Source organism: Pogona vitticeps, chromosome 3, assembly GCF_051106095.1.
Source record: "Pogona vitticeps strain Pit_001003342236 chromosome 3, PviZW2.1, whole genome shotgun sequence".
Classification (NCBI taxonomy): Eukaryota; Metazoa; Chordata; class Lepidosauria; order Squamata; family Agamidae; genus Pogona; species Pogona vitticeps.
Window position 1 is genome coordinate 228,143,281 of NC_135785.1, and position 13,232 is coordinate 228,156,512.

The window sequence follows — 13,232 nt, forward strand, 5'->3', positions numbered from 1 at the left end:
AAGGCTTTCTGTCTTGAAGGTTGGTCTGTCTGGTAGTGGTGGGGCATTAGTGTGGATTTCTGTGGCTCAGCCCTACACTGAAATATTGTCCTCTGTCTCCCTTTAAAAATGGGATATTTTGTGTGATGTGATACAACAGAAGCTACACACAGAAAAGAAGTGGAATGATTTATTTGTGTTTATGCCCAGCGTTGAATTATTCAAGAATTTTATCTATATCTCCAAATCCCAAAAGCTTCTCACCTATATCCAGGTTTTTATTAGTATTCTAGCTTTTTTCAGACATTATTTAGAACAACAACAACAACCATCAGTTTCCTGTAAGGTTGTTTTTAATTTTTACTCTTTGACTGATCAATATCTTAATCTGAAATCCCAGAAGTATTCCCTGCTTATTCTCTCTCCCACAGAAAACATCAGTATTTCAGAACAGCTCTTTATGCACTTAAGATGTCATTTACTGAGATTTCTATCTTATTACTAAGACCGTAAATGATTAATCATATGAATTAAGTTCATTAATCTATTGGTTGCATCTCTGTGTGTATGCATGTGTGTCTTTCTTTCAAGAAATTTAAGGTAGTGGCAAGGAGATTTCCATATGAATAAAACAATACTCCCAAGCAAGGCACATAGTTTCATTGTTTTTCAGATAATTGCCATGTGCATTAGTAGCAGACATCTGTAGACAGACATATCAACATATCCTGTTGGCAAAAGAATAGAACAGATCCCACCCACTACCACCATTCCTGCGTCAGATAGAAAGGTCCATGAGATGGAGATCTGACTTTGGAGCATTCCTCCTTTCAGACACTTTGGCCCTATTACCCCTCCAGTGCTGGAACTCTGATCTAGAAAGAGGGAAAGGAGGTGTGTAAGGCATGGCAATGGACATGTAGAGAGTGAGGGTGGGTCCAAAAGATCAAAATAATCTTTGGATTAGAGACCCAGTCTCCAACTATCTCCTAATCTATGCCAGCCCTGGAGCTAGAACAAATCTTTTCTGACCCATTGGTTGAGAGGTATTCCATTAAAAAAGGCCAATGATGCAAGAAAACAATAAAACTTCTTCCTGAGTTTGGCAGTGCTGTTTAGATACCTTCAGGCTTGGAGACTGGAGCTCCTCCAGAAAAATGTTGGGATTGCCGTGCCGAGTTACAACCAAAGGCATTTACTGCATAGCCATTTGCTGTATTTCATGGATAAAGGATCATTTCTTAAAGTCACTGGCTAAACTATGCTGAAAGTTGAGTTCTATTGAAGTACTCCTGTAGGCTGTACTTCTTGTCTAGAGAGACTCAGAAGTAGGGATGTGCACTGAAATTTGTAAATATTTGGAATTCACCAAATACTGCCATATTTGGATAGTTCCGAATATATCTGAATCCAAATGTGATAGTTCTGAATATCTGTAATAATAATTCCAAATATTTAGAGCCCCGTTTACTCCCGTAGATTAGAAAGCAAAAGCTTAGATTTCTGCTTCCTAGAGGAGGAAGTGAAAGAGTAACCTATTTCTTAGGCATCTTGAAGAATTTCCTGCCAAAATTTTGGGATGGAAGTCCCCTAAATACAAAAGTCCCATTTCAGTTTTCTGCCCATTTTTTAATATATATTTTTCTGTCTGACTCTTAGAATCCTTTAGGATATGTATGTGATTTTTGAAATTATCACAATATTAAAAGTTGGACAAGAGTGCTGGTCTTCTCTCTCTCTCTCTCTCTCTCTCTCACACACACACACACACACACACACACACACAGACACAGACACACACAGACACACACACACACACACACAATTGCATTTATTTTTATTACTCTGCAGCCTCTGGGGCTGCCCACCCTTCCTGACCTGAAAAAAGTGTATGGGGGGCACAGTATCCTGTGTCTTTTACTGGGCTTTAAGTAAAGTGTGAGAAATGGGGTGGAATGCTGGTTACCATAGATCGATTGAATAATGAAAGACACAACATTTGTGCACATCTTCAGCCACCTCATAAGAAAGGTAAGCACAAGAATTTTGAATCCTAGCCATGAAGATTTCTCTGAAATCTCTTCTCCTATGAAGTTTCTTTTTGAAAAGAATTTATTTTCTATCAAATTGAAAGAATTGTGACCTTATTCTAGCTCTGAAATCTTGCTTCCCAATCTTATGAGTTGTGAGTAACCTAAAGAAGTTGCAATGTTGCCCATAGTCCATCAGCACAATATAAGTCTTTTTATTTATCGTTGTAGGAAGGACAACACATATAACTTTTAACCACATTGTGGCAAATCTGTGGAGGGGAAATTTGTGTGTGTAAGTGTGTAATCTGAATTTTATTCAGAGCTTCAAGTCCCTACTACCTTGACCTTCTCTAATAACTATGAAGTTAATACAGAGTTTATAAAATATGTATTATTTACTTAATGGCCCATAGCAGCTTCCATAGAGAATTTATATTTCACAGATCATTAATTTGATAGATTGTGACAGCTCTTCTGAAGATGTTCTGGTCTACTGGGTCATTACAGGCACCATAGATAGACAGTAAATCCATGTCCTAAACATGCTGGCAACTGTTTTCCTCAAAAGTATTTTGATAAAGAAATACCAAGCTAAAATAAGGAACCCCGAATTCCGCACACTACCTATTTTTGCATTTTCTTACTTTTAGTGATTTTAGTAGCAACATTACAGCTAGAATTTGCAAATCACCATCACATTCTTTATTTCAAAATTATTTAATCAGCTCAGGCATTCAGTATATAAGATCTTTTTGTAAGGATGGATGTACTTTGTTTTAGGCAGCTCCAGCTCTATCATTCAGTCGAGTGAGCAGCAGATTTTAGGTGTCATGAAACGGCATCAAATTGCTAGTTATTTACTTCTGTGTGATTGAATTTAATCAAGTTCAGGTCAAATCTTAGAAACTTAGTTAAAAATTAAAATTAAACATTAAATTTGGGAAAGTAACTCATTGGTATTAATGTTACGACTGAAAACATTTAACTCTTGGAAGCACTTTTCTCCACACTGTTAGTGCAGATGGGGACTTATATCTCACTTTTAAAATTGGACTTACAGTAGTTAGCTGAACTATGGAACTAAAAATGAACTGTAACACCCAAAATATATTGATCTGGTTACACATACATGTACTTATGTACAACATATATGTATATTTCCCTGCTAGGTTTTTTTAGGTATTGGTTTCCTAGTTTAAGCAGCAAACAAAATAATTGTCATTTTTCACTTTTGAAACTCCTTCCTCTTGATAAATGATGTCTTCTAGAGCTGCTGAAATTATTTACTCCATATGCATTGATTTGCAATTTTTCCAGATGATATTTTCAGACTAAGTTACTCCTTCACACACCCTGCAGTAAACTATCTTGCTTGATGAGTGACATTTAACAAGCCAGAGTTCAATTCAGAATAGCTCAATTTCTTAACTGGTTAACATACAACTAAAAGCAATGAAGAGCAAACAGCATACCCAGCAAAATTATTGAACTCAAGTCTTACAATGCATAAAAAATGAACTCATAAAACTGAATGAGATTAAAGTTCATACAGATATGCTCCAGCTCTCAAATGTGAAGACTAATAATGGAATTCAGTTTTGGAAATCGATTTATGAGCTACTAAAGCCAAATTAATTTAAAGATTTTCTTGTAACAGTTGGACAGAAGAAAGTCCAAAAACCCTAAGTAGAACGTTGTCAGTGTCCTTGCCTCATCTCTCCTAACTTGAGAAGGAGGCGGAGCAGGGAGGACCAGTACACTGCCTCTGAGTGGGCGCCCACTGGAGGAGGCAGGGTAGAGCTGGTGTGCCCACAGAACATCTGTTGTGCCAAAGGACAAACCATTACAAATGCTAAACTAGTGGTTCATAGCCGTCTCTACTCCTAACTACATCAACAGTGCATCATCAATCTAAGGTCCAATCTTGCAAAAGACATCTTTGTCCAGCTTCTCCTTCAAAGTAGGATGGGTCAAACTCTTATGTTCACTGGCCAGCTTGTCCATTACTTCCTGGATGTCACAGCAGAGCCATATAATGAATCCATAGATCACGAGATGCATTGGTACTTCATGGACATGCTTATAATCAAACATTTTATAGTGAGATGTGCAACCTAAACTGGTATAGAGGGGTAGTTTGTCACTGCAAAACTGCAGATGGTTCAGTTTTATGGCTCTGATTGACAATTTATGCTATTAGGCTACTTACAGATAGAATTGTGGCTAAAGGATGGTCCAATGGAGCCCTCCTCCATGCCACATGAAATTCTAATTTTGTGGGGTGGCAAACTGTTTAGCATCACACGGAAGGTAGCAGTGGTGGCTTCAGGAAGAAAGAGAAATCAGAAAAAAATGTCTCTGCATTTCTTTAATAGGAAACACCACTAGATCTCAGTCCTTTCTGGAAATAGAACCAGCCTCCTTTGTCAAAGCAACTCTGGATTCTGTCCAACACATTTAAAAACGTTAAAGGTGATAATTTACATTTAATGAGACTTAAAGTGTTAGGTGCACAAGTGCCTGTTTAAAATCCTTGATTGTAGATTAATAATTGACAGATACCAGAAGAAAATCTATGTAAGTGTAAAAACTCAGTGTAAGATTATCTTCCTAAACAGTTTTTGTACTTCAGTTTCACATTTCACAGACATGAATTAAAATATTTGTTATTAGAAGTGATAATAATACTATTCCCAGGGATACTAATATTAGCAGCACTGGGAAGTTACATTTAGTAGCACTGGGAAAGCTACCATTTTGGAAAGTACCAGAGTAAAGTAAACTTTCCTCTCTTGCTCCATTTCATCAGCACTAGAGCTACAGGAATTATATAGACTGAATGGAGGAGTAATATCCTTCTTCAGCTCCTCTCTAGCTCAAATTCAAGCCCTAAGTGGTAGAAGAGCTATGAGGATGATAATATATTGAATGTGAGGCATGAGTTTTTAACTAGTGAATTATGCATTTCTTAGTGAGAAAACACAACATTTAGAGACATAATTCAAGAAACAAGAGGTCTCCAATTTTCTAGGTGGGCCAGGAAAAAACACTACAGACATGAGGTAATCAGTACAGGGACTGAAATGCTGATATCTTCCTCAGTTATATTTCTCCAGGAGCCACATGACTGGTCAAAGAGTGACAATTAGAATCCTAGTCATTGTTACTAACACCCACCCACCTCTGCACGCACACCCCGAAATAACGCTGCTAATATTTTCTCTGCATTTTTATTCCTCAGGTTTAAATTACTGAATGCAACTGACTGACATTTCTAAAGTAGAAAACTACTTTAGATAAACTTTATTCCAATTTCAAATTTTAGTCACTTTTATAGCCGAGGTCATAGGTTGGCATACTAAGCAAATTTTAATGGCCCAAATTACAAGCCACTAAAAATAAAGGTCATCTTGCAAATAGTGGGAGACCTTGAACTATAGAGATGTTGACAGTGCCTCTACAGTATTTCATTGGCTTAAATACTATTACCACAGATACTGTTGAAATTTATGGACTAATTATGTAACAATAAACCCGTGATTAATGCATGCATATTCAAAACAAGATAGAACAAACAGGGGAAAACAGGAGAGAGAGAAAGAGTTGTCTCACTGAAGGTTTTGGAAGCTGTTGCCTGTGGATACTCTTGTCAAAACAAACCTAGCTTTCATTTTTGAAGTTTTGACAAGGTACTGATTTGACTGTTGGACATTAAGATTGTGACCTTCAAGCCTCAGAGCACACAAAGGCAAACACTCTCTTCTTTTATACTTGCTGCCACCAGGTGATCTCTAAATCACCATTCACTTCAGAAAGATTCAGGTCCACACTTCAAGTTCTTTTAAATAAAAATTTGGTTTATTGATTACAGAGATTCATAAATATCTTCAGTAGCTACTCACATCTAAATTTCCCAAACTACACACTCTATTACTCTGTCTGGCTTTTCTCTCCTGCCTGACTCTTACATTTCTCTCACTGACTCTGTCTGACTTAAACTGACTTCTGACTCCACCTCTTATAGCATCTCTCCTGGCTCCGCCTCTCAGCAACATGAATATTCATTAAGCATTACATAATACAACAAGAACCATAGATCTAATAAAGGGAGAACGCTACAAAGACCAAATTATACTGCCTTCTCCATTAGGAAGTGAGCATCCATTTCTAACTGATGGACTTTCAACAGAAACAATTGAGAAAAAAAATAGATTTGTTCTACCAAAGCATCTGCTTTTCTTGACTTGCAATGTTCTCTGGTTAACTTATGTTGTAAAATTGGAATTGAAGTGTAAAGGTGAGCTTTTGGAGATGGACTGGCTTCTAACAGATTCTTTCACTGAGTCCTTGCAGACACAGTTTGTGTCTCTATTCATCAACTCCTTATAAGTCAGAAGTTCATAGGCTTTACTGGGAGTGGCATCCTGATAGGGGGTAGTCTAGCACTTAACTAGCTCTCTGCTTTAGCACTTTTGGAGAGGCAGCTGCAGGTCCTCCAAAACTATTTAGCTACTTTTCTCTTTAATTTGCCTTCCTCCAATCTGGTGCTTCTCAACACAGCTCCCAAAAAGTGTCCTGTTTTTCCAGCAGGTCCAAGTTCCCAGCATTGTCTGCTCCGCCGCAGCGCACCCCTGCCATGGCGGAGACTCTTTGCCCTTCTTGCTCGGAAAGCAGCAGCGCGCAGATGACACTGTCTTGGGAGGGGAGGGAAGCCGAAGCTTTCAAAAAGGATCCGTTTCCCCAGCTCAGCCTCTTTTGCCAGCTGAGCCAGCAATCCCTCCCACCCACCCTTAGTTTAAGAGTGAGACTAGCTGGCTGCCTCTGGAGCTGGATGGGAATTTTTGACCCACATCCTAATTGGCCTAAGGTTGACGGTGTGTTTTCGCCCATCCTATTCTTAACTACAGGGTGTGGCTTTATAAATATGCTTGTAAACAGAGTTCAGTTAATGTCATTTCCGGTCACAGCCTTGGGTAGTGCGAGGAAAAAAGTAGGGGTAAGTTCATATTGGCACAGGGTTGCCAAAATTAGGAAATCTCGCTGGTAGATGAAGCCTATCGACTACCAGGTGAGAGGTGTCTTATATGGAAGGACCTCCCTGCCAGCTGCCCATTTAGGGTCTCGAGGCTCGATGGGAAGAGCTGCTGGGGGGGTACCATTTCATAGAGCAACCGAAGGTGTGCTGTTCAGTGGACAGCAAGATTCTGTAATAGGAGCTCGCCCTGCTCTAGGAAGTATCCTGTGATCTAGGATCATCCAGACATAAAAGGAACTCACACTACAGTAGCCCCCCCCTGTATTTTGGGGGTCTACAAGTTAAATAAGTAAATAAAGTTGTGGCCCAAGCCTTTAATCCAACAACCTGTGTCTCGCCTCATTATTTCTGGGCTGGAAGGGCAATGTTACTGCTGTGCTGTCTTTTCCTCTAACTACATCCTGTCTCTCCTTTAGAGACAGAGAACAGTCTTTTAAAGATTAGAAGTGGATGCATGACAAACAGTACGTTTTGGGCCAGCATTGATTATATATTGCAGCTAGGCATTAGTGTCGAAGTCTGTTACACTTGAGCCATCTTGGCACCCAGTTGGTTGAACAAAAATCATGTGTGAATAAATATATTATTCTCTGTAGAAGACCTGTAATGAAAAGTATAAAGAAAAGAATGTTCTTTATTTCCTCATGAAAGGGAGATAAGATTTAATCCGTGTTTTAGTTTGGACCGACCACAGCATTATCTAACCACTTTTTGCTAATATCATTGGTCTCTTCAGGGCAATCAATGGCTACAAAGGATGGGGTACGCAGCTTGGGGATTCATCTGGACCCGGTGCTTTCCATGGAATCACAGGTGGCATCGGTGGTCCGCACCGCCTTTTTTCATCTCAGGCGGATAGCCCAGCTGCGGCCCTACCTGGAAGTGGGGGCGCTCACCACCTTAGTACATGCGCTCGTAATCTCAAGATTAGACCACTGTAATGCGCTCTACGTGGGGCTTCCTTTGAGGTTGCTGCGGAAATTACAGGTGGTGCAGAATGCGGCGGCCAGATTACTCAGTGGAGTGAAAAAATTCCAACATATTTCGCCCACTCTGGCTGCATTGCATTGGCTGCCCATCAGGTTCCGCATCGACTTCAAAGTGTTAACACTTACGTATAAAGCCCTAAACGGTTTAGGGCCTCGATACCTGGCGGAACGCCTATTCCCACCAAGTTCTACCCGGATCACACGGGCGAGCCAGGAGGTGAGGCTGAGGAGCTTAACGCCGAGGGAGGCCCGAAAAGAGAAAACAAGAAATAGGGCCTTCTCGGCAGTGGCTCCTCGCTTGTGGAATAACTTACCTCCTGGTATTCGCGGAGCTCCCTCGCTGGGCACCTTTAAGAATCTATTAAAGACCTGGATGTTTCGGCAGGCCTTCTCACCAGATTATTTTTGATTTTCTTTTCCCCTTTATTGTTTCATTATTCTAATTCTTCTGTAATCTGTTGTTTTATTTTATTGTATTTTATTTTTGTTGTTGGCCGCCTAGAGTAGTCCATCGGACTAGATAGGCGGGATATAAATTAAATAAATAAATAAATAAATAAATACCATTTTTCTGGGGCTTTGGAACTTGTGTGAAAATGGAAAACCCTTAAACCAGAAGGTGTTCAGATACATAAACATATGTGGCTACACTGTTGTAAAATGTCAACCGATCTTCCTCATACAAAGAACTGACTGCATGGTTGTAAAATTGTCACTTATGTTTTTAGGATTTCCACAAGGGTTTGGGGTTTTGCTGAATGTAATAGGCCGAATCCAACATGGTCATTTCAGTCATGGAAGCTGCTTGTGTGAGTGCAGATGGAAGGGAACAACTCACCTCCAGTGCTGAAGTTGCCCACATACCTGAAAACCTGCTATTCAGGGATGAGAAACTTGCCTGAAGCACATGGTTGGTGCTGGAGAAGGATGTGCAGTAAAGGAAGAGGCCAAAAATCTGTGTTTTGGAAAAAAAAGTCCCAAAGCAATTTTTAAGTCATTCATAGAGTATGCAAAGGGAACTGGGTCTCTAGCATTAGGACTCAGAAACGTCCCAAACCACTGAATGGCACTAAGGTTTGCTAAGAACTTTGATTTGCGGGATCACAGGATATTAGTAGCACCTTCAGGTGGAAAAACTGAATGAATGAGATAGTTATCTCTTCTGAAGAATATACGTAACCACAGTTGTTCAGCTATGTATGAAAATGTCCATATTTATAATTTCAGAACATCTGCAAAATAAAATCCTGGCTGTGAAAAACAACAAATGTCGGGGAAGAACAGACACAGGTGACTAACAAGGGGATTGTTTTAACAAGGATGCTCTGCTTTCTAACATCCTCAAAAGACTTTTAAAAAATTACCGTAAATTAAGAAATCCAGACATCTCTCAATGCTTCTCAGTGGCTGCTCCCAGGTTTTGGAATCCACTGCTTTGAGAAGCCAGGATGACCCCCTCCTTCATGTCCTTCCATTGTCAGACAAAGACTTTCCTCTTCAGCCAGGCTTTTAAGCAGTAAATTTTCTCAGGAATGCTGGTTTTTAATTTACAGATGCTTAAATGTTATAAAATTGTTTTTAATCTTGATTTTTTTATCTTAATAGAGATTTCACTGTAGGTTTTTTTTAATGCAATGTTTATAAGATATTTTAAAACTATATTTGTATATTTTTCTGAGGTCAGTAAATTGAGTACCCACTTTGCTGGGGGAGCAATGTGTAGCCTGCACAATTAAGCCCAGATACAGCTTTAAATGCTATGGGGTGATGTATAAGCAGCACACTTTGCTTTTGTAGTTTCAACTGTTGTGAGGAGCCTTGGGTCCTCTGCGGGGAGAAAAAACACATATAAATATTAATTAATTTTGAAGATCTGAGACCAATCTTTTCCCCAGATATTACACAATGCAAGGGGAAATGCACTCCATCCCAACCGCAGTCTGTCCTCAAGACAGATCTTTGTTATCCCGCTTCTACTTTTGGGAATTGGACTGGGGTGATTCCCAGGCAGATGGAAGGGTCACTTTAAGAGAGAGTGCTTCCATTAAGACAATCCTTTCTGGTGTGACCAGGTGCATGCCTTTGCAGCTCTCTGATTGCACCCTGATGCTGTTTGAGTGGGGTTGTAGGAATGTAGACTGAATTTAGTCCAGTATCCGAAATATTGCTATCTATATATTATTGTAGTTCCTCATATAACTTGCTGATACAATTTGTGTTTAAACTTTTTTATGAACAAAGAGAGAGACTTTTTACTAAAATAACTTCTTCCACTTTCTGTCCTCCATTTTTCTATGTTTATGCTTTAGCACATAAGAGTAGATATCCCATAGGAAGTCACAGCTAGAGTCAGCCCATTAAATGAATGGAACTTGCGTAAGTGTTGACTCTCCAAATTCCTCTGATTTAATGGGCCTACTCTTGTTCCAACATGCTGTTGAATTTCAGTCATTGCCAGAGGAAAGCAGAATTATATGGGGAAAAAATAGAGATAGGAAGACAGTGACAGTAGTGTAACAAGCCAAAGAAAATGAGAAACATAAATGAGAAGATCATATAGGAAGTATAGAAAACAACATAGGCTTCTTGTGCTTTTATGCAAGCAGAGAAGCAATTACAGATGCTGCCCTCATGAATTTCAAAGACATGATGTGATGCTAGAATCATACCTGGGTCCTTATCAATTACCTTCAGTTTGCCATGGCAGCCTTCATGACTCCTCTGCTATGAATAGGATTCTAGCCATGGAGGTTAATATAGTATGCTTAAAGTTTTGAATATAAAGGCAGATAAAATAGATATTGGGACCCAGTGTGGTATAGTGGATAGAGTGACAGACGAGGGTTCAGGAGACGTTGCTTAGTCATGGAAACTCACCGTGTATTTTTTAAAAAATAAATTTTAATCTAGACATCACTACAAAGCACACAAGCACAAAACATCAAACAACAAGCTACTACAACAGAAATAACAAAAATATTAAGCAAAAACAAACGCTCCCCCTTTTAAGGACAGAGATTCCAACCTTGTTTGGATCTTGGATTTCTCCAATAGGTTTCCGGTGAGCATTGAAAACATAACATACAAGGTTTTGCCCTAAACTCCTGTCTTTTTCTGGGCCAAAACATACAGTATATTAAAGGAAAGCAAAGCAAAGTGTGCTGCTTTAGTTTCCAACTTTGTTTTATATAGTCTCTTGGTTGTTCCCATAGCCCTTCCAAAAGTGTGTCTAGTTCTGCAATGTCCAACAACTTCTTTAGGAACTCCTCCATCATAGGTATTTCTTCACTTTTCCATTTTTGGGCCCAGAGTAACCTAGCAGCTGTATGTACATTAAACAATGTTTTATTTTATTATCAATAATTTCCAACATAACATTTAGTAATGCTATTTCAGGTTTAAAATTTAATTTTTGTTTAATAATTTCTTCTATTATTTCCCACATCTGTATCCAATATCTTTTGACTTTTTTACATGCCCACCACATATGATAATAAGTTCCTTTTTAAAATTTTGCTGGTCAATGACCGTAATAAACATTTTGATTCGGACATTTCGATGCACTTCCAACAAACATTGCTGTTACCCTCTGATATTTTTTGCCAACCTTACAGGGGTGTAATGCCATCTATAAAACATTTAGAGGATATCTTCCTTTAGGTTTACTGGCTTAATCATTTTATGACTCTCTTTCCACATCTTTTCCCAGTCATTGATATCAATATTATATCCAAAGTTACTTGCCCATTTGACCATCACCCCCTTCACCCTCTCATCCTCCATGTCATACTCCAATAAGTATATGTACATTTTTTATTATTATTTTCTCATCAGTATATATCCACAGTTTATCCACCTGAAGTTCATGTGGAAACTCACTGGGTATTTTGAACTGGTAAAACTATTTCCTAAATATTTCACTGTCCTTCAAAACGCTATTACAGTTGCTATAAATCAATTCTGACTTGATGGCATATAACAACAAAATAGATGTAAGGCATAGGAACAGTAGGATGATAGCTATAGTGTCACATCCTTGGATAAGTTTTTTTTAAAAAAAATGTTATGTCTTTGGGGGACATATAAAGTTTTTTTATGTGTAAAAGTTGGCAACTATTCAAAAAATCTTCGTGGTAAGTTTAAAATGACATGCTTAAGCTTTTTGTTATATATAGCACCCACATTTCTAAGCAACCCAAAAAAAAGAAGAGTCACAGAATTCAGAAATAAGAAGTTCTTTGAAAAGTCTGTGAGGACATTCAAAAGAAAAAGTGGGCCAATTTTCAGCAGATAATCTCTAAAACAGCCAGTTGAACTAGTTATACTTTATTTCTAAAGGATGTCTATATGAATGCTAGAAAGAAACTCTATAGGGACTGTAAATTGAAAACATTGTCATAAACTGCCCTTTTGGTGTTCTATTGGCAGGATACAATAATCCATTTTATCCCTAAATGAGACTCAAAGAGGAAATTATTGCAAAAAAAAATCAATCTTGTAGTTAAAGTCTGAAAAGGGCAATGAAGGGAGAGAAAAATGAATAACAGTTTTTATTGAGATAAAATTTGTTAAGATGTCCCCTAGCCTACTGGAAGAGAAGTTTCTAATGCTACCAAAGCCTAGTCAGTGGCAATTAATATTTAAGGTTTATATAAATTTATTCAGTCCTATACCTTTACTCAGTTTTTAGGTTAAAGTGTTTTTTTCTTTAGGATGAAAGGTTACTATATGGTGAGTGAATAACTGAATAATCCACTAATAAATCTTCATAATTACTATGAGACCCCACCAGCTACATACATAGTCAGCATGAGGGCAGATAATCATAATTAGAGATGGGCATGAACTGATAAATTGGGGTGGTTTGTGGTTTGTGGCTACCCATGAAACCATAAACCCCAGAAAAATGAACCAATTCATTTTTGTTTGTTTTTACCCAGTTTGTGCATGGAAGAAGGGAACCTAATACCTCCACCCCTTCTGTCACGGCCTTCCCACTGCCCCATCAACTCCCTACCTGGTCCTGCCACATCCTACTCTTTGTCCTCTGCCACTGTCTCTAAAAATGGTGATGGTGGCGGAGGACAAAGAGGAGGAGGTGGCAGGACTAGGTAGGGAGGCAATGTGGGTGGTGGGAAGGGGGCATCCTTTTTGCCAAAAGCAAAGCTCTGAGCAGAAAAAAATGTGGTGTTTTGG

General features: G+C 38.7%; 1 long non-coding RNA gene across 1 annotated transcript in view; it reads left to right on the forward strand.

The window, feature by feature from the left end:
• The window catches only part of LOC140705615 (uncharacterized), a 43,260-nt gene that overhangs the window by 13,059 nt on the left and 16,969 nt on the right, over nt 1-13,232 (forward strand). The gene's annotated exons all lie outside the window — the stretch shown is intronic.